The 22362-nt window shown below is 37.0% G+C and overlaps 1 pseudogene; it reads right to left on the bottom strand.

Annotated features, from left to right (window-relative positions):
- Nucleotides 1-13787: 13787 nt before the first annotated feature.
- On the bottom strand, nt 13788-14741 carry LOC147607127 (serine/threonine-protein kinase EDR1 pseudogene; annotated as a pseudogene).
- Between the last annotated feature and the right edge of the window lie 7621 nt (nt 14742-22362).

Below are 22362 nucleotides of genomic sequence, written 5' to 3'. Positions count from 1 at the left end.
CGAACGAAATTTAGAAAAAGAGAAATTGAAATAGTACCTTTCGAGAAAAATAGTTTAGGAAGAACCTTTCCAGACCCAAACTCTAATTCAGACTATTGACCTAGACCTAATTCCTTCGTTTCAATCAACGACGATGTGTTCAGTCCAGGAAAAATGCACTCAAAACACCCTCCGAATCTGAAACTAAGTTAAGACTTTTGATTTTGATCCGAGAATCAAGTTATCAGAATTTGAGGAATTCTGTCTCGAATTCAGACCTGGATCTAGAAATATTGGGATACAGATTTAAGATTTATTCAAGGTATTCAAACAAAACCAAAACTGAAAACTTGCATAGAAACCCTGTTTTCTTAAAGGACTGTCTTACGCCAGAATGCTGGAAGGAGCATTTGGAATATATGTTTATCTAAGGGAAGTTCGGTTGCAATAGCTGGCGGGGAGTGTTCGAGGGACAGCTCACGTGGAAAAATCTGCCGAGGTCTTGACCAGCCTCGGTATGCACGGGCTCGCGGTGGCGAGGACACCCATGCGTATGTCGTGGAAGATAAATATATATGATGACGAGAAACTTATTGTAATCTGTTACTGGATCTCATTGTTGACTCGCTGGTCTCAAAATGGAGAGTCCAGAGTGATACGGTTTTGTGAGAAACAAAGACTCAATGGAAATTTTGAAGTATGACATGTGTAACCAGTAAATTGTTTTGTCAATGGATTGTTTTTTTATTAAAGTTTTAAAGAGGAGTGTGCGTATCTGTTTTCTAAAGCTAAAGTTAAGAAAGGCATTTCAATTATGGATGGGTGAGTACTTGTTTGGATCTACCGATTCTAGTGGGGCAGGGTATTGGCTAACCCATGGGCCGTATGGGGTGAGGCTGGAATCAGTGGAGTTTTTAATAATCAAAGTGAAAAATCTTAGGATTACGCTAGGAATCGATCCGCTAGTTAAGTTCCCTGATAAATTTCTCAATTGAGTGGATCAACGGCTGTGCCTGATCTTGATTAGGAAAAAAGCGTTGAAATTTACTCAGATGATCAAATTATATCAGTGATAGTTTCCTTCTATCTGGTTTATTCAGGTGAAGGATAGTTTAGAATTGATCTCGTTAGAAAACTCGTTAAGAAAAATTCAAAAAGGTGGAATTGTCCCCGCTTTCCGGGCATGGGAAATTTTCCCAGTTTCAGTTTTCGAAGTGACCACCAGCCTAGTCTTGTGCCCGGACATTCGAGGGCGAGGCCCCGTGTGAGAAACCCTGCCCCGCGCACGAGGGCACTGCTTCCGTTGTCAGCTACCAGAGTCCCCCTCGGTGCGCAGAGGGGGCAGAGGGATCTCACAGTTGGTATCAGAGCGAAATTACCTAAATTTTAATGGGAATCTGGGAAAGAAATGTTTTTCACTTGTTAATACTATGTGAATGAACTTCAAAAATTGAAAACTCTCCAGATTTCGCAAGAGTCCAAGTAGTCATAGATTGGCCTGAACCAAAGACAGTGAAAGAAGTCAGAGGATTCTTGGGATTGACTGGTTGGTGTATAGGATTTTTATACCAAAGTATGCTCTCATAGCTTCCCCCCTAACTAACCTTCTCAAAAAGAATACCCCATTTCAGTGGTCTGCCAAGTGCCAGAGTGCTTTTGATAAGCTGAAGACCGCCTTGGTAACCAATCCCGTTCTGAAGCTACCATATTTCTCTCTACCCTTTGAGGTAGTAACTGATGCAAGTGGTTTTGCCCTGGGAGGTGCACTTATGCAGGAAGGTCATGCAGTGGCCTATGAATCCCGAAAACTCAGAACGCCATGAGAGGAATTATGCTGTCCATGACTTGGAACTACTTTCAATAGTATATGCCCTCAAGTTGTGGATACATTACCTACTGGGACAAAGATTCACTTTGATGACAGATCATCAGAGCTTAAAGTGGATCTTCACTCAGAAGGATCTCAACATGCGCCAAAGAAGGTGGATGTAGACCCTGCAAGAATTTGATTTTGAAATCAAGTACCGCCCTGGAAAAGAGAATGTGGTAGCTGATGCCCTCAGTAGAAAAGCCTCCTTGCTTGCAATTACTGTAATATCAAATCCCTTGATTATTGAAGCAAGAGAGAAGATCATGCAGGACAGATTCTTTGGCCCTATTGCTACCCTACTTATGCAGGAAAGCAAAACTCCTCAGGAGTTGAACAGAGTTTAAGGGTACAGCCTGGATGATGGCATTATGTATTATAATCACAGGCTATGCATCCCCAATGATGTGGGAACCAAGGATCAAATCCTGAATGAAGCCCATGATAGCCTTATAGCAGGACATCCAGGTTTCATCAAAACCTACATGTCTGTAAAGAAAAGCTTCTTTTGGCCTGGTCTGAAAAAGGATGTACTGAATCATGTACGTCAATGTCTGACATGCCCGAAAGTCAAAGCTGAAAGAGTAAAAATGCCTGGGAAGTTACATCCATTGGACATCCCCCAGATGAAGTGGGAATGTATCAGTATGGATTTTACTACTGGATTACCTTCAGTGCAATCAGGTTACAACTCCATCTTCGTGGTAGTGACAGACTAACCAAAGTTGCCCATTTGATCCCAGTAAAAGAAACCTACACTGCAGTGGATGTGGCCAGAGTGTTCCTCAAAGAAATCTTCAGATTGCATGGACTACCCAGGAGAATAGTAAGTGATTGAGATCCCAAGTTTACTTCAAGGCTTTGGACTACATTTTTCGAAGTAGTGGGAACTTTCTTGGATCTCCGCACAGCTTATCACCCTAAGACCGATGGTCAAACTGAAAGGGTAAACCAAGTAATCGAAGATATACTTCGATCATGCTGTGGCAGAGAACCCAAGAAGTGGCTAAGCTATCTACACCTAGTCGAGTTCGCCTACAATGCTTCTTATCACAGAAGTATTGGGATGAGCCCTTTCAAAGCTTTGTATGGACAAGATTGCTTAACTCCATTAACTTGGTCTGACCCATTGATTAGGGTTGAGATGTCCAGATAAATGCTTGACGACATGGAGCAGTAGATGCAAGTAATTCACAAAGATATAAAAACTGCCCAGGATAGATAGAAGCAGTATGCAGATAAGAAGAGGACAGACAAAGAATTCAAAGAAGCAGATATAGTCTTCATTCGAGTACGGCCCAAAAGAAGTTCTTTATCTCTTGGGAAGCACAAGAAGTTATCCCCCAGATATTGTGGACCATATCTGATTACAAAGAAAGTAGGTGACTTAGCCTATGAGCTTCTTTTGCCTCCTCATCTCAAAGTTCATAATGTATTTCATGTAAGCCTTCTAAAGAAATATGTGCCAAGCCCAAATCATGTGCTTGATGATGAAATCTTAACCTCTTCAACCCAAGGGGCAGATGGAACTCCAACCTGAAGAAATTCTTGATGTTCGAGAAAAGATTCTCAGGAACAGAATTCTGAGAGAATTATTGGTAAAATGGAAGTTCTATCCTTTTGAAGATGCCACCTGGGAGAATGAAGCCGATCTATTGCGAGATTATCCCCAGTTTGCGAGATGAGGGTATCTCGCGTTTTTCAAGTGGGAGAGAATGTAAGATTCCTCCCCAGGCTCTCAAGATGTCCAACATCTTTCCCTGTAATCAAATCCCTCTTTAGAAATATAAAAGATTTTGTTTCTACCAGTTTTAGCCTAGAGAGAGAAAATATTCTAGAGAGATAATATTCAGATATTAAATATTTTTGGATAGAAAAAATTCTCATCTTATTAAAATAAGTTCCCCTGAAACAGAAGTTCAAAAAGATTTTCAGAAGGTGCATTAGAAATTAAGTATAATCTGTTCAAGAGGCATTATCTTGGGGGTGAAGATTTTTTCGAAATTTTAAATTAAGGTTCCTATGGACCAATAAGATTCATCCAAATGTAGGGAGGAGATAAATAGAAGAATCAAAGAAAAATCCCCCAAAAATGAGTAAATACTCACATAAGATGAAGAGTTGACTAAGGACAAGGTTAATAGTTAAAAAAGAGAGATATTTAGGTGAAATGATGCATTTTTGACACCTCTGCATGGGGGAATTCCCCTCATGAAGGAGGTGCCTATTTCACATGCTTCAATGAGTTTTAAACTCCCAAATAATGGGATATTTTTATCTCTCCTCTCTCCTGTTTCAACTAGATCCAAAAAGTGACCAAAACTGACCCAAAAATGGTCAAAAATTAACCAAACTGATCTGGAAAATTCTAGAATCAGTTGGCTTGGTTAGAAGCTCACTTTTTCCTATAAATAGAAGCCCTCCCCTTTGTTGAAACTCAATAGTGTTTTGCACTATTACCCTGCCTCTCCCAAGTGCCAAAAATAGTGAATTTAATTCATAATTCATTAGTTTTTGACCCTCCCTCTTCCAAAAGATTGGTGGCCACTCTTGTCTCAAACAAGAATTGAACCCTCAAACCATCAAGCCAAAGGAAAGCTCTCAAATTCATTAGTAAGTTGGAGATTCTTCTCCTTTTCATTCATTTCATGGTTTTTTTAAGGTTTTTATGATTTTTGTCTTCTCTACATTACAAATGATGTTATGCCTCATTGCAGAAGGCATTCCCCTCTCTTCTCTAGTAAAACCAACCATTCTTTATCCTAGGTGAATGATTAATGAATAAAATCAAGTTTTTTATAATGTTTCTCTTAAATAAGTAGAACAATGTTACTTTAGAACGATTCAAATACTCTTGATGCATTTCCAATTAATTTTAGAGACTTAAAATTGAAAAATGGTCAGCCATACAAAGGAGGTTATGGCAAAACTTTTTTAAAATTTTAGAAATAAGTATTATCTTTCATTATTCTAAAAGAGTAATCCTTCATGATTCTATATTCTAAAGTATCATTTTCATGCATAGAAGATGCATTTTGATTATTGAAATTTAGTTTTATTATAAAAGTATTACTTTCATTATATTTAATTTTTATGCATAAAAGATTATTTTTTATATAAAAGTGTTACTTTTATCATATTTGATTTTCATGCATAAAAGTATGCGTAAAAGATTATTTTTCATATAAAAGTGTTACTTTTATCATATTTGATTTTCATGCATAGAAGTATGCATAAAAGATTATTTTTTTATTATAAAAGTGTTACTTTTATCATATTTGATTTTTATGCATAAAAGTATGCATAAAAGATTTTTTTTAAATCATAACAGTGTTACTTTTATCATATTTGATTTTCATGCATAGAAGTATGCATAAAAGATTATTTTTCTATTATAAAAGTGTTACTTTTATCATATTTGATTTTCATGCATAGAAGTATGCATAAAAGAAATTTATTTTATTATAAAAGTGTTACTTTTATCATATTTGAATTTCATGCATAAAAGATATTTTTTTTATAAAAGTGTGATTTTCATCATAAATAATTTTTATGCATAAATGGTTGCATAAAAGATATTTTTTATATTAAAAGTGTGATTTTCATCATAAATGATTTTTATGCATAAGTGGTTGCATAAAAGATATGTTTTTATATTAAAAGTGTGATTTTCATCATAAATGATTTCTATGCATAAATGGTTGCATAAAAGATATTTTTTTTATATTAAAAGTGTGATTTTCATCATAAATGATTTTTATGCATAAATGGTTGCATAAAAGATATTTTTTTATATTAAAAGTGTGATTTTGATCATAAATGGCTTTTATGGATGCATAAAAGATATTTTTTTATTAAAAGAGTGATTTTCATCATAAATGATTTTTATGATGATAAAAGTGTGACTTTCATCAGAATCGGATTTTATGCATAATTAGATGCATATAGAATCTTTATAGTTAAATAAGGGTTCTCCTTAATCCTCTATTTAATTTGTGCAAAAATTGGAAAAATGAATAAGTAGATACTCTGTGAGAAGAAATGCTACCGTTCCATATTCACTAAGATGGTAATGAGAAAATTCAATTAAACTATCGAAGTCGGAGATTGAGATAAATGATTATTTTATTCTCCATAAGGAATTCATGTTTTAGAAATCTGTAAGCAAATATTCATCGAACGAAATTTAGAAAAAGAGAAATTGAAATAGTACCTTTCGAGAAAGATAGTTTAGGAAGAACCTTTCTAGACCCAAACTCTAATTCAGATTATTGACCAAGACCTAATTCCTTCGTTTCAATCAAGGATGATGTGTTCAGTCCAGGAAAAATGCACTCAAAACACCCTCCAAATCTGAAACTAAGTTAAGACTTTTGATTTTGATCCGAGGATCAAGTTATCAGAATTTGAGGAATTCTGTCTGGAATTCAGACCTGGATCTAGAAATATTGGGATACAGATTTAAGATTTATTCAAGGTGTCCAAAAAAAACTAAAACTGAAAACTTACATAGAAACCCTGTTTTCTTAAAGGACTGTCTTATGCCAGAATGCTGGAGGGAGCATTTGGCATATATGTTTATCTAAGGGAAGTTCGGTTGCAATAGCTAGCGGGGAGTGTTCGAGGGACAGCTCACGCAGCAAAATCTGCCAAGGTCTTGACCAGCCTCGATATGGTTAAAATGGTGCGCTTCCGATACGATGGATGAGGGCCGACGAAGCGGTCCCTGAGTGAAGTGCCAAAACACCTAAGGAGGATCCTGGAGGGTTCTGACCAAGTGATGCACGGGCTCGCGGTTCCGATGACACCCATGCGTATGTCGTGGAAGATATATATATATATATGATTACAAGAAACTTATTGTAATCTGTTTACTGGATCTCATTGTTGACTGGCTGGTCTCAATGGAGAGTCTAGAGTGATACTGTTTTGTGAGAAACAAAGACTCAATGGAAATTTTGAAGTATGACATGTGTAACCAGTAAATTGTTTTGTCAATGAATTATTATTTTTATTAAAGTTTTAAAGAGGTGTGTGTGCGTATCTGTTTTCTAAAGCTAGAGTTAAGAAAGGCATTTCAATTATGGGTGGGTGAGTACTTGTTTGGATCTACCGATTCCAGTGTGGCAGGGTGGTGGCTAACCCATGGGCCGGATGGGGTTAGGCTGGAATCAATGGAGTTTTTAATAATCAAACTGAAAAATCTTAAGATTATGCTAGGATTCGATTAGCTACTAGTTAAATTCCCTGATAAATTTCTCAATTGAGTGGATCAACGGCTGTGCCTGATCTTGATCAGGAAAAAAGCGTTGAAATTTACTCAGATGATCAAATTATATCAATGATAGTTTCCTTCTATCTGGTTTATTCAGGTGAAGGATAGTTTAGAATTGATCTCGTTAGAAACTCGTTAAGAAAAATTCAAAAAGGTGGAATCATCCTCGCTTTTCGGGCATGGGAAATTTTCTCGGTGTCAGTTTTCGGAGTGACCACCAGCCTAGTCTCGTGCCCGAACATTCGAGGGCGAGGCCCCGTGTGAGAAACCCTGCCCCGCGCAGGAGGGGACTGCTTCCGTTGTCAGCTACCGGAGTCCGGTGCGCGGAGGGGGCAGAGGGATCTCACAATTGGTATCAGAGCAAAATTACCTAAATTTTAATGGGAATCCGGGAACGAAATGTTTTTCACTTGTTAATACTATGTGAATGAACTTCAAAAATTGAAAACTTATAAATTGAATTGGAAATTTATAGATGGACACCCCGAACCTATCTGGAATTCGTGGACTCTCTCAGAGTCTTGATATGATAGCTTTTGCGTTTGATCACCTCATCAACTCTGCTCTACGACCCGAATGAGCAGAGTGAGACTCGCTCGCCATTTTGAGAGTCTTTACTTTCCTGATCCTCTTGAGTGACGTCGGTATATGTGGTTCAATGAAGGACGGTGCGTTAATGTCAGTACCAGTCAGCGTCGGAGGCTCAGGCAAAATATTTCCATAGCCATGATTCTGATAAGACTAGGGCTTGTTCAGCATGTTCAGCTCTTTGATCATTCACCCAGGAACTTTAGAACTTCATGCCGATTTTTTAGACTTCTTAGCCGCTTTATCCCTAGGAATAGAATCATAGCACCTCTTTGTGTAATGAATCGTGTGTACCATGGTATGACTTCTTCACAGTTTTGCTTCTTCATACGTTTACGTCTGAGGCAGTGATTCTGGAGCCCGAGCTGCTCTATGTACATATTGCAACTTTTATATAAATATAGAAATATTTTTCAAAGAAAATTCCCTGTTGTATAAGTGATTGTTTATGGACGATCTGATAAAGAAAAATCTGTTATCGGACATATGTCATAGATCTCCAATAAGATCATTGTCTTGTTTAAGAAATTGTTTTCTGAATCTCTTAAGTCTTAGGATCTCGTGGATGATATCAAAATAAAAATTTAATAATATATAAATTTTTTGGCAGAATCATGAGACGAGGAAACCGTGGCCGTCAACCATACCCTATCTTTGAAGTTGACGAGCTTGACCCTGATGTTCGCAAGGCTCTTCATAGGACTCAGCCAGGACCCTTCAAAAAGAAGAAGGGGAGAACCTGGGCGAGGCCGTGGAGAAATGGGTGGAAGCCATGGAAGAGTATTTTGATGTCATAGGCTACAATGAGCGGAGCAAAATGGCTCTTGCCCGGCTGAAAATAGTGGAAACAGCCGGGGTAGCATGGAGGAACCACTGTGACACCAACCATCTGGACACAAATACTCAGTCCTGGAATGATCTAAAAACCTATCTAAGAAAGAGACTTTGTCCTCCTGGATTTTGGGAAACCAAAATGAACGAACTCTTAGAGCTAAAGCAGGAGAGCAAAACCATCGAGGAATATCACCAGGCCTTTGCTCTTCTACTCAAATATTCAACACCTCTAGATGAAGAGCAACTCATGGCCAGATTCATTCGGGGAATGAACAAACCCTTGGACACACTGGTCAAAAATGCCAAACCAGTGTCCATGGCTGAAGCAGTAAGAATGGCAAAGGATTTTGCCAAAGCCTTTGTAGTAAAGGTCCCGCCAAAGCCTGCACCCTCTAACTTTAAAAGATTCCAAGCCCAGGGAAGTACTTCAAACTTTCCACCCCCGAAGAGGTAGCAAGGCCCGAATCAAAATCAAGATTCAGGAAGATTCCGAAGTGAAGGAAGACCCTTCCCCCAGAGTACTTTCTCAGGAGCCCCACCTCTTTCAAGAAATCAGAGGGATGAGCTCATAATTGAAAATCTATGTTTTGGATGCCAGGGTTTTGGTCACCAGTTAAAAGACTGCCCAACTCCTGCCATGTCAAGGGGACAGGGAAGTCAAGGACCCCGAGTTCAGAGACCAACCCCTTCATACCAGTCTAATCAGGGTTCATCTCGCCCAAGCCAGGGTAACCCCAGAAGAGCTCCAGCTCAGCCATCTGCCTCTGTCCAGAGTAACCCCAGAAGAACTCCAGCTCAGTCATGTGCCTCTCCAGAGTAACCTCAGAACTCCTTCCCAGAACTGGGGCAACCAAAGAGAAAGAGTTCCGCCTCAGACTGCAGCAGCCAGAGCGGTTACAATTTCAGATGTAGTAGAAGAGGAAAGAGGGCAGATCTATCCTGCAATTGAAAATCAAGGGCCTAACTAGTAGTTCTCCGTCAACCATACTCCAGCAGAGTATCAGGGTAAGCCTTTTAAGCTTTTGATTGATTCAGGCAGTTCTCATTCATTCATTTCCCCTGGATGCTTGCGTAAGCTAGTCTTAGAATAGAAATCAGGGAAACCTATGCAAGTTGAATTGGCCAGTGGGAAGACTCTTTTCACTCACCACCATAGACAGATCTTATCTAGTTCAATCTAGATGGTAATGTAACCGATTGTCAGTTTAAAGTCTTACCTCTAAGAGTTTTTGATGGGATCCTTGGAATGGATTGGCTCCACAAAAATCAAGCTGACATACACTGTCACAATGGAACCATTTCCTCCCATGACCTTCACGGGAACAAAGTTCAAGGAACTGGAGTTTTCGGATCCCCAGTCCTTCAGTTAGTAAAAGCTTCCAGGTTGCTGAAAGGACTTAGGAAGAAGCAGCAAATTTATGTTGTCAAAATGAACCCAGTAGACTCAAAGCTTAAGGCTAAAGAGCCAGAATGGTTAAGTGAATTTGATGATCTATTCCCAGTAGAGCTAACTGAAATGCCTCCAATCCGGGAAGTAGATCATGTGATTAAATTGACCCCCGGAGATCAGCCACCAGTAGCCCTGCGCACGTACAAAATGCCAGTTCCTGAAGCCATTGAACTCAAGGAACAGCATAGACAGCTGTTAGAACAAGGGTTTGTACGACCCAGTGTTTCACCTTGGGATGTGCTTAGACTCTGTGTGGACTATAGAGGTCTGAATTAGCTGACAATTAAGAATAAATATCCTATTCCCCAGAATTGATGAGCTTCTGGTGGACAGGCTAAGTGAAGCCCAGATCTTCACAAAGATAGATCTCAAACCAGGGTATTATCAGATCAGGATTAATGAGCAAGATATCCTGAAGACAGCCATCAATCCTCGGTATGGGTATTATGAATTTACTGTCATACCGTTCGGATTAACTAATGCCCCAGCTACATTCAATCGCCTAATGCAGGACATCCTCAGAGAATACTTGGATGATTTTATTCTAGTTTTCTTTGATGACATTCTAATTTACTCAAGGAATGCAGCTGACCATGAGACTCATGTCAGAAAAGTTCTTGAGACTCTAAGGAAGCATCAACTCTTTGCCAAAAAGAGCAAATGCACTTTCTCTGCCGACCACGTTGAATACTTGGGCTTTCTAGTATTCCAAAGATGAAATTTCTCTAGATTTCGCAAAAGTCCAAGCAGTCATAGATTGGCCTGAACCAAAGACAGTGAAAGAAGTCAAAGGATTCTTAGGATTGATTGGTTGGTATAGGATTTTTATACCAAAGTATGCTCTCATAGCTCCCCCCTAACTAACCTTCTCAAAAAGAATACCCCATTTCAGTGGTCTGCTAGGTGAATGATTAATGAATAAAATCAAGTTTTTCATAATGTTTCTCTTAAAAAAGTAGAAAAATGTTACTTTAGAATGATTCAAATACTCTTGATGCATTTCCAATTAATTTTAGAGACTTAAAATTGAAAAATGGTCAGCCATACAAAGGAGGTTATGGCAAAATTTTTTAAAAAATTTAGAAATAAGTATTATCTTTCATTATTCTAAAAGAGTAATCCTTATGATTCTATATTCTAAAGTATCATTTTCATGCATAGAAGATGCATTTTGATTATTGAAATTTAGTTTTATTATAAAAGTATTACTTTCATTATATTTTATTTTTATGCATAAAAGTATGCATAAAAGATTATTATTTATATAAAAGTGTTACTTTTATCATATTTGATTTTCATGCATAAAAGATTATTTTTTATATAAAAGTGTTACTTTTATCATATTTGATTTTCATGCATAGAAGTATGCATAAAAGATTATTTTTTTATTATAAAAGTGTTACTTTTATCATATTTGATTTTCATGCATAAAAGTATGCATAAAAGATTTCTTTTTTTTATAAAATTGTTACTTTTATCATATTTGATTTTCATGCATAGAAGTATGCATAAAAAATTATTTTTTTAATATATAAGTGTTACTTTTATCATATTCGATTTTCATGCATAGAAGTATGCATAAAAGAAATTTATTTTATTATAAAAGTGTTACTTTTATCATATTTGAATTTCATGCATAAAAGTATGCATAAAAGATATTTTTTTTATAAAAGTGTGATTTTCATCATAAATGATTTTTATGCATAAATGGTTGCATGTGATTTTCATCATAAATGATTTTTATGCATATAAATGGCTGCATAAAAGATATTTTTTTATATTAAAAGTGTGATTTTCATCATAAATGATTTTTATGCATAAATGGTTGCATAAAAGGTATTTTTTTATATTAAAAGTGTAATTTTCATCATAAATGATTTTTATGCATAAATGGTTGCATAAAAGATATTTTTTTATATTAAAAGTGTGATTTTCATCATAAATGGCTTTTATACATAAATGGATGCATAAAAGATATTTTTTTATTAAAAGAGTGATTTACATCATAAATGATTTTTATGATGATAAAAGTGTGACTTTCATCAGAATCGGATTTTATGCGTAATTAGATGCATGATATAGAATCTTTATAATTAAATAAGGGTTCTCCTTAATCCTCTATTTAATTTACGCAAAAATTGAAAAAATAAATAAGTAGATAATCAGTGAGAAGAAATGTTATCGTTTCATATTCACTAAGATGGTAATGAGAAAATTCAATTAAACTATCGAAGTCGGAGATTGAGATAAATGATTATTTTATTCCCCATAAGGAATTTATGTTTTAGAAATCTGTAAGCAAATATTCATCAAACGAAATTTAGAAAAAGAGAAATTGAAATAGTATCTTTCGAGAAAGATAGTTTAGGAAGAACCTTTCCAAACCCAAACTCTAATTCAGACTATTGACCAAGACCTAATTCCTTCGTTTCAATCAAGGACGATGTGTTCAGTCCAGGAAAAATACACTCAAAACACCCTCTGAATCTAAAACTAAGTTAAGACTTTTGATTTTGATCCGAGGATCAAGTTATCAGAATTTGAGGAATTCTGTCTGGAATTTAGACTTGGATCTAAAAATATTGGGATATGGATTTAAGTTTTATTCAAGGTATTCAAACAAAACCAAAACTGAAAACTTGCATAGAAATCGTGTTTTCTTAAAGGACTGTCTTACGCCAGAATGCTGGAGGGAGCATTTGGCATATATGTTTATCTAAGGGAAGTTCGGTTGCAATAGCTGGCGGGAGTGTTCGAGGGACAGCTATTCAAACAAAACCAAAACTGAAAACTTGCATAGAAACCGTGTTTTCTTAAAGGACTGTCTTACGCCAGAATGCTGGAGGGAGCATTTGGCATATATGTTTATCTAAGGGAAGTTCGGTTGCAATAGCTGGCGGGAGTGTTCGCGGGACAGCTCACGCGGCAAAATCTGTCGAGGCCTTGACCAGCCTCGGTATGGTTAAAATGGTGCGCTTCCGGTACGATGGAGAGGGCCGACGAAGCCGTCCCTGAGTGAAGTGCCAGGACACCTAAGGAGGATCCTGGAGGGTTCTTGCCAGGTGATGCACGGGCTCGCAGTGCCGAGGACACCCATGCATATGTCGTGGAAGATATATATATATGATGACGAGAAACTTATTGTAATCTATTACTGGATCTCATTGTTGACTAGCTGGTCTCCAGAGTGATACTGTTTTGTGAGAAACAAAGACTCAATGGAAATTTTGAAGTATGACATGTGTAACCAGTAAATTGTTTTGTCAATGGATTGTTTTTTTTATTAAAGTTTTAAAGAGAAGTGTGTGCGTATCTGTTTTCTAAAGCTAAAGTTAAGAAAGGCATTTCAATTATGGGTGGGTGAGTACTTGTTTGGATCTACCGATTCCAGTGGTGGCAGGGTATTGGCTAACCCATGGGCCGGATGGCGTGAGGCTGGAATCAGTGGAGTTTTTAATAATCAAACTGAAAAATATTAAGATTACGCTAGGATTCGATTAGCTAGTTAAATTCCCTGATAAATTTCTCAATTGAGTGGATCAACGGCTGTGCCTGATCTTGATGAGAAAAAAAGCGTTGAAATTTACTCAAATGATCAAATTATATCACTACAAGGGATCGGGCTCATACCCGCGCTCCTAGCCGCTAAAAATGACTTGTGAAAAAAAGTAGCAGGCCCGTGTATCAGCGCGTGTATAATCGCGGCCAGAGACATGCGTGTAAAAGCGCGTTGTCGTGACGTGTGCGGTCTAGCCGGGAACACACTGGGTGTCTGGCTGTGAGAGCAGGTCATCAACACATGGCCTCATCAATGCAATCATATAGTATATTATTTTGGAAAAGAGTTTTGTGAAGACCAGAGACAAGTAGTGCACATAAGTCACCAAAACACAACACTTATGGTATTTTAGCCTCTATGAGCCTCCCAGTAGCTCTGCGTCAGCCTGTCACTTCTTATGCGTTTCCATCAACATCATAATCATCAACATAGCCATGGAATGCATCAAGGTCCACAACCCACAAAGGCATCAATATAGTCCTGACAAAAGCCATTGGCAGCCAAAAACTTGACCATAGCAGCCCATAGTGGATCCACGTTCTCTGGGATTTGCAGCCTATGATTCATGAACCCCACAGCGCCCACAACCTGCATGGCATGCAAGCCTGTCCAAGGGGCCTGCTCCATTGCCAGCTCCCATAAAACAACTCCAAAGCTATACACATCAGCCTTTTCATTCGAAGGCTCATTCCGAAGCAACTCAGGAGCCATCCATTGTGGCGTGCCTCTTCCAGATGTCGACCTTAGGTAGGTTGCATGCTTCAACCTTGAGAGGCCAAAATCCCCCACTTTAACTGTCCAATTCTTGTCAACGAGAAGGTTAGAAGACTTCAGATCCCGGTGCACAATGTTCAAGCAGTGAAGATGGTTCATTCCGCTAGCTATGTCTAGGGCCATCCGCACTTTCCGCCTCCAATCCAATCCTGGATTGTTTCTGTGCAGCAGCTGGAATAGACTTCCCCGTGGTAGAAACTCTGTCACTATTGAGAGGTGTTGGGGTGAAGCAACAGTTCCTGATTCGCTGCTCTCTATAAGATTCACAAGTGAATCAATATAGGCTTTGATTTCCCCTGCACTGCATAGTCGGTCCAACATAGTTGCTTCTGTTTCAAACAAACATGCTGTCAAGAAGGTTAAATTTGCACTGAAATCAAAAGATGCATCTCTTTCCTTCACTGGGTCTCCAACGCAGAAGTGGAACTGGCTAGCAGATCTGTTTGTATACTGCAATCCTTCTCGGGAAGAGAGATTATGTACAGAGAAAGGCCCCTTCCCCGAGCCCCCCCCCCTTCCACACACAGCTACCCCCCTTCTCCCGTCAGACGATCCTCTTTTTCCCTCAGGCCGCCAGCTCGCCACCTTTCTAGAAGAGGCGCTGGCAGCATCCTTAACCTCCACGTAGCTTTTTTTTTTTTTAATTAATGGCCATATTTACTGTTATTTATTTTATTTAATGCCTGGGAGATGGCCATCCAATTATACTTCTTTTCATACCATGTCAAGGCACATTGGCCATATCATCAATTGCTTGCCGGTTTCCACACATTCAAACCCAAGTAGCTGATATCATTTGCTGCCAACCACGTTCCGGACAGGCCTTCTACAAGCCCAGATTCCACATAAGTTGTGCCATGAACATGCTTTCACTGCATAGACGTGCCACAGCACGACAGCGTGTATAGGACTACTCAGACGCGCTCATACACGGGCATATACACGCGTTCTGTCAGGTCAGATGAATTTAGACGCGTTGATACAAGTCTCTATACATGCATTTTGTTACTTTAGATGCGCTTATACACGCGTATTTCTCAGATTTGACGCGTTTATACACGCGTGTTTTACACATTTTCCACGTATATACACGCGACTTTAAGCAATTCTGACGCGTTTATACATGCGAACAGAGAGCAAAAAAAAAAATCCAGAGAGTGCTATTTGGTGCCTGAATGCTGTTCCAGCATTCCACCACCCAATAACACTCTCTGGAATTTTTTTTTTGGTGCATTAGACCATGCACGAAGAACATATCCATGAGGAAGATTAAGACAATGTAAGATTCCTCCCCAGCCTCTCAAAATGTCCAGCATCTTCCCCTGTAATCAATCCCTCTTCAGAAATATAAAAGACTTGTTTCTAACTGTTTTAACCTAGAGAGAGAAAATATTCTAGAGAGAGAATATTCAGATTTTTAATATTTTTGGATAGAAAATTATCTCATCTTATTAAAACAAGTTTCCCTGAAACAGAAATTCAAAAAGAACTTTCCAATGTGCAATTGGAATTAATTGGAAATGGGTATAAAGGACCTTAGCCTAAGGGTCTAGATTTTCAGAAATTTTTGGATTATGGTCCAATTAAGGTTCCTATGGGCCAATAGCATCAGTCCATGTGTAGGGAGGAGATAAATCCAATTTGAAAAAGAAGATACCCAAAAATGAGAAAATGCTCACATAAGATGAAGAGTTGAAAATGTACAAGGTTTATTAGTAAAAAACTATGAGCAATATTAAAAATATGAGATATTTTGGGTATAATGATTCCATTTTGACACATATGTAAGGAAGGGGAGTTCTTTAAAGGAGGTGCATATTTCACATAAGATGAAGAGTTGAAAATGTACAAAGTTTATTAGTAAAAAACTATGAGCAATATTAAAAATATGAGATATTTTGGGTATAATGATTCCATTTTGACACATATGTAAGGAAGGGGAGTTCTTTAAAGGAGGTGCATATTTCACATAAGATGAAGAGTTGAAAATGTACAAGGTTTATTAGTAAAAAACTATGAGCAATATTAAAAATATGAGATATTTTGGGTATAATGATTCCATTTTGACACATATGTAAGGAAGGGGAGTTCTTTAAAGGACGTGCATATTTCACATGCTTGAATGAGTTTTAAACTCATAAAAATTGAGATATTTCATCTCTCCTCTCTCCTAATTCAAGTCTAGTTACAAAAAGTTAGCTCAACTGACCTAAAAATGGTCAAAAATTGACCAAACTGAGTTGGAAAATTCTAGAATCAGTTTGTTTGGTTAGGAGCTTTTATTTTCCTATAAATAGAAGCCTCCCTTGTTGAAAAAAAATATATAGTGTTTATGCATCGTTACTCTACTCCACCTAAGCCAAGAACTATGAATTCATTAATAATTCACTAGTTTTTAGAGCTTCCCTCTTTCTTCAATCCCCATTGGTGGCTCCATCAACATACTTAACCAATTGATTGGTTGGGGGCCTCTACCGTGAACAAAGAATCAAGCAATTTGTAAGGTAATTAGTGAATATTGATCTTTTCTATAATTTCTCAATGTTTCTCTCTTCTCAACCCCTCTCAAGCTTGAGAAGCTTAATTGGTAATATGGTTTTTAAATGCTATTGAAGTTAATTGATGAATAGTAGTGAAGAGTTACATAATTTGATGAATGCTATTGAAGTTAATTGATTAATGATAGTAAAGAATTACATAAATTTCTATTTATGTTTAAATTCTAATGGTTTTTATGTAATTTCTCTCTCTCACTCAAGAAATGGTCATACTCATGACCCATTCTCAATCCAAATGAAGCTTTTCATAAAGCTTTTTCTTAATCCAAGATTAAGCTATGCTTGAGGCCAAATTAATGGCTTTTTTCTATGCTTTTAGTTTATGTATATTGATGATTCAATCCATTATGGATTAATGATCCAATTAGAGATCATTTTAATTATTTCCTTGATGATAATCTTTATCCCTTAGAAAAATTGAGATTTATCAGTCTCATAGCAGCGGAGCTATGGCAAAATTTTTATAAAAATTATGCATAAAATAATTTCATTCAAAGCATAAAAAGAGGACTTCCTGCCATATTCTAGGAATTATCATCCTAGATTAATTGAAATAATTTCATTATAATCATGGAGAAATTGAATTTTTATATTATGCATAAAGGATAAGTTTTTATATCAAAAGTGTTATTTTTACCATTTTTAATTTCATGCATAGAAGTATGCATAATGGATAAATTTTTATATCAAAAGTGTTACTTTTATCATTTTTACTTTCATGCATAGAAGTATGCATAATGGATAAATTTTTATATCAAAAGTATTATTTTTATCATTTTTATTTTCATGCATAGAAGTATGCATAATGGATAAATTTTTATATCAAAAGTGTTATTTTTATCATTTTTATTTTCATGCATAGAAGTATGCATAATGGATAAATTTTTATATCAAAAGTGTTACTTTTATCATTTTTACTTTCATGCATAGAGGTATGCATAATGGATAAATTTTTATATCAAAAGTGTTAGAGGTATGCATAAAAGTTGATTATTTTATTATAAAAGTGTGACTTTTATCATAATTAAATTTCATGCATAGAGGTATGCATAAAAGTTGATTATTTTATTGTAAGAGTGTTACTTTTATCATATTGGATTTCATGCATAGAGGTATGCATAAAAGATATTCTTTTTATACTAAAAGTGTGATTTTCAAAATAAATGGATTTTATGCATAACTTAGATGCATAAGAGAAATTCTTTTATTCTAAAAGTGTAATTCCTACCAAATTGAATTTATACATAAGAAGATGCATAAAAGTTTGATTTTTAATTCAAAGTGTCATTCTCATCTAAATTGAATTTATGCATAGGAAGATGCATAAAAGAATAAGATTTCAATTCAAAAGCGTTATTCTCATCCAAATTGAATTTATGCATAGGAAGATGCATAAAAGATGGATTTTTAATTCAAAAATGTCAATTCTCATCCAAATTGAATTTATGCATAGGAAGATGCATAAAAGATGGATTTTTAATTCAAAAATGTCAATTATCCAAATTGAATTTATGCATAAAAGATTGAATTTTAATTCAGAAGTCTCATTTTCATTTAAAATAAAATTATGCATAGGAAGATGCATAAAAGATTGATTTTTAATTCGAAAGTGTTAGTCTCCTTAAATGAAATTTATGCATAAATAAAAATGTAGAGAAATCTTATATCAAATATAAGAATTCTCTTGTATTCTATAAAAAGATATGAAATGTGATAAGACGTGATAAGAGGTGTATGAGGTGATAATATGTGATAAGATGCGTATGGGAAGTGATAAGAAGTGATAAGAGGTGTATGAGGTGTATGAGATGTGATAAGATGTGTATGAGATGTGATAGGATATGATAAGATGTATATGGAATGTGTAGGGCGAGAATGGATGAAATATGGATGAATGGATGTAGATACGGATATGTATATATGTGAATGTGGATGTGGATGTGTATGTATGAATGTGAATGTGGATGTAGATGTGGATGTATGGATATGAATGTAGATGTGGATGTGGATGTGGATGTATGGATGTAGATACGGATGTGGATGTATGTATGTGGAAGTGGATGTATGAATGAGGATGTGAAAATGGATGTATGCATGGATGTGTATGTAGAATAATGAATGTGAATGTGTATGGGAAATAATGTGTCGTCGATATGACTTAATGGATGATGATGAATACATATGAATGGGATGTGGAATAAGTAATGTGGACTAAGGAGGATAAAATGGAAAAGACGAGAGTTCGATATAGAAACTATATTTTGTGAACTGTTTGTAAATGAATGTTTTATGTCAAGAATGCTGGGGAAGCATTTTGACCGTCTTGTGGATTAAGGTCAAGGAGACCTAACTAATAAAGTTGCAACTGCTGACGGAGAGTCAATGGAGGACGTCTCGCGTGGCAAGGTCGGCTGAGGTCTTGACCAGCCTCGGTTCGATTTAAATGGTGAGCTTCCGGTACGGTGGATTAGGGACCAAGGAAGCGGCCTATGAGTGAAGCGCTAGGTCACCTGCGAAGGATCCTAGAGGGTACTGACCATACGGTGCTCGGGCTTTGGGTTGCCGAAGATACCCACACGTGCGTCGTGGAAGATATTAGAACAAGGAGTAAGAGTTGTTTTCTGAAACCAGGCATGGATCTGGTTGATTGACCTTGCTGGTCCTCAACGGATGAGTCCATGGCTCTTTTATATGGATCTGTAGGTTGATCTTGCTGATCTTCCAAGGAGATTCCATTCTATTATATGAATATATTGCCGGTTACTTTGAGCTAGGAACTATGGAAAAGGCCCCTGAGCGAATAGGTGGTGAGCGTTCTGGTTGCCAATGAGGCCATAACTATACCGATGAATGAATGACTAGAAATAGGGATTCAACCAGAGACTGAGGATTGTCATCAGTGACATAATGGTTTCATTAAAGGATTGTTTTAAAGTTAGCTGATGCTAAGAAAAAGGCAATTTCATATTGGGTGTGTAAGTGGTGTTACTAGTTTTATGTTTGCATGAACTTTCGGCTAGGGGGCCTTGGAACTCTTTTCCTTGGTACCCGGGACAAAACCTAACCAAATTCTTAATTGGTCCTATCACTACAGTGGTTGGGTGGTTGGCTAACCCATGGGGTTGGATGGGGTTAGGCTGGACTGATGGATCCGTAAATCGAGATTTAAATTCTATTATTATGATAGATGAAGTAAATATCGGATAGTAATTGTTCTATGGATAGGAATCAACGGCTGTGCCTCTTGATGGGGAAAAAAGCGTTGATCCCAATGATCCAAGTGCAAGTTTCTTCCTTGATCTGACCAAGTACCGTTAGAGGTGCAGTCAGATTAGTTTGATCGGTAATGATCTTGACTACGTTAGAGTAAAGAGTTATCCTGGTGGAATCGCCCGTGCTTTCCGGGTAAAGGAAGTTTTTCCGGGTTCTGTTTTGGATAAACCGACGGATTAGTCTCTTGTCCTCCGGATATCCATGGGCGAGGCCCCGAGTGTGGGACCCCTGTCCCGCGCGAGAAGTGCTACTTCCGTTGCCAGTCGCCTGAATCTGTTGCTCGGTGGGAACAGGGATCTCACAGTTGGTATCAGAGCAAAAATTGAAAGCTAATAAAGATAATTAAATTCTTATCTGAAATTAGTAATAAGAATTCAAAAATAGCATTTTCATAATTTATTGTCAATCCGTAAGCTTCTTTAATGAAGAAATTTTAATCAAAGAAATTGCTTTTTATAGATGGAAGTTCCCCATTTTTCTGGTATTCCCGACCTCACCCAGTCTCAAGATATGGTTGCATTTGCCTTCGAGCATCTCATCTTTTCCGCTTCAACACGAACAAGCCGAGCAAGACTTGCACGCCATTTCGAGGAATTATATTTTCCTAACCTAGTGGAGAGACAACAGCATATATATCCACACCTCTTGCAACCGGCATGCAATGCTGAGGCAGAACCTCTCATTGGCCATGATTTTGATAAAGCTGAAAATGACGCGTGGTGTCATTCTATATCATTCAACGTCTCAAAATTTCAGACTTGCTTGCCGAGTTTATAGACTCTTTAGTCGATTTATCCCTAAGGAGAAAATAATAGCTCCCTTCGCAATTAGAGAAATTCTGTAACAGGACATGACTATGGCCCAGTACCGTCGTCTTATGCGTCTCTCGTGGAGATTTTGAATTTTGGAGCCGAGCCACTCTATGTACTTATGGCAACTTGTATATAAATATACAAATGTTCTTTTTTAAGTGATTGTTTACGGACGATCGGATAAAGAAAAATTTGTTTATCAGACTTATGTCATAGATCTCCATAAGATCAACTGAGGAGCCAATTATGTCAAAAGTTATCAAGACGCACAAAAAGGTTGTAATTGTGTGATATAATTCATACAAATTTTTAATTCAAATTGAAATTCGTAAATTAGTAATTGGGTCTTCAATTGGAAGTACCGCAATTGTATGGAACCCTGACTTGCTTGAGGCCTAGACATGATGGTATTTACCTTATAGTTTCGAGTATCATGACTATCCGTATATACCGAGGGTATAACTGTAGCTCTTTACCGGCAGTATATACGAGTAAATCCAAGACTTGAAATTATAAGCATTAATGCTATCCAGATGATGATTTTGAATGTGATTGATATGATTTTTAATGCTGTTTGGGAACTGGTGAATTGATTGGGATTCTGATTGAAAAATAATGATCCCTGAAAATGGGTTGAAATGTAATAAACTGAGCGAAACCACAATATGGATGATTGGGACGAGTCCCTGTGATGATAAATGATGATAATGATTTCAGCAAATCACTATGAGATTAGTGGATTGTGCTATCAAATTACTACTGTTAACACTTGACTCGTTAGATCAAGTTAAGAAATAATAAATTGAGAACTTACTTGTCTGAAATTTCCGTGGTGGGGAAATGTTCATAAAGAAATTTTTCGGTCTAATGGACCATTATCATGTTAAAGATATGAATGATATGATTGAAAGAATTGTTATGATGAGTTCTATTTAAGGGATAATTATCCCCGTATTCTATTGGGTTGACCAGAATATAAGGAACCCCAGAATAAATTGGATCTTAAGAAAAAGAGTTGCTCTCTACTTTGCGAGATAAGGACATCTCGCACTTTTTAAGTGGGGTAGAATGTAAGAAATTCTCCCCCAGCCTTCGAGGTATACAGGAGTAAGAATCTCCTTTTCTGATCTTATAATTATTCCCTCTCTAAATAAAAGAAAGATTCTGTTTAAAAAGGGAAGACACTTTACCCAGAATACCTTCTCAGGAGCCCACCTGTTTTAAAGATTCAGAACGATGAGTTCAGAAGTGAGAACTAGTGTTTTGGATGCCAAGGTTTTGACCATCAGTTAAAAGACTGCCCGACTCCTACCATGTAAAGGGCACAGGGAAGTCTAGAACCCAAATTTAGAGACCAATTCCTTCATACCAATCTAATCAGGGTCCGTCTCGG

Source organism: Cibotium barometz, chromosome 56 (assembly GCF_041138505.1).
Source record: "Cibotium barometz isolate CiBa-2024 chromosome 56, ASM4113850v1, whole genome shotgun sequence".
NCBI classification, from domain to species: Eukaryota; Viridiplantae; Streptophyta; class Polypodiopsida; order Cyatheales; family Cibotiaceae; genus Cibotium; species Cibotium barometz.
Note: the sequence above shows the minus strand (reverse complement) of the source record. Positions and strands in the feature narration are given on the sequence as shown.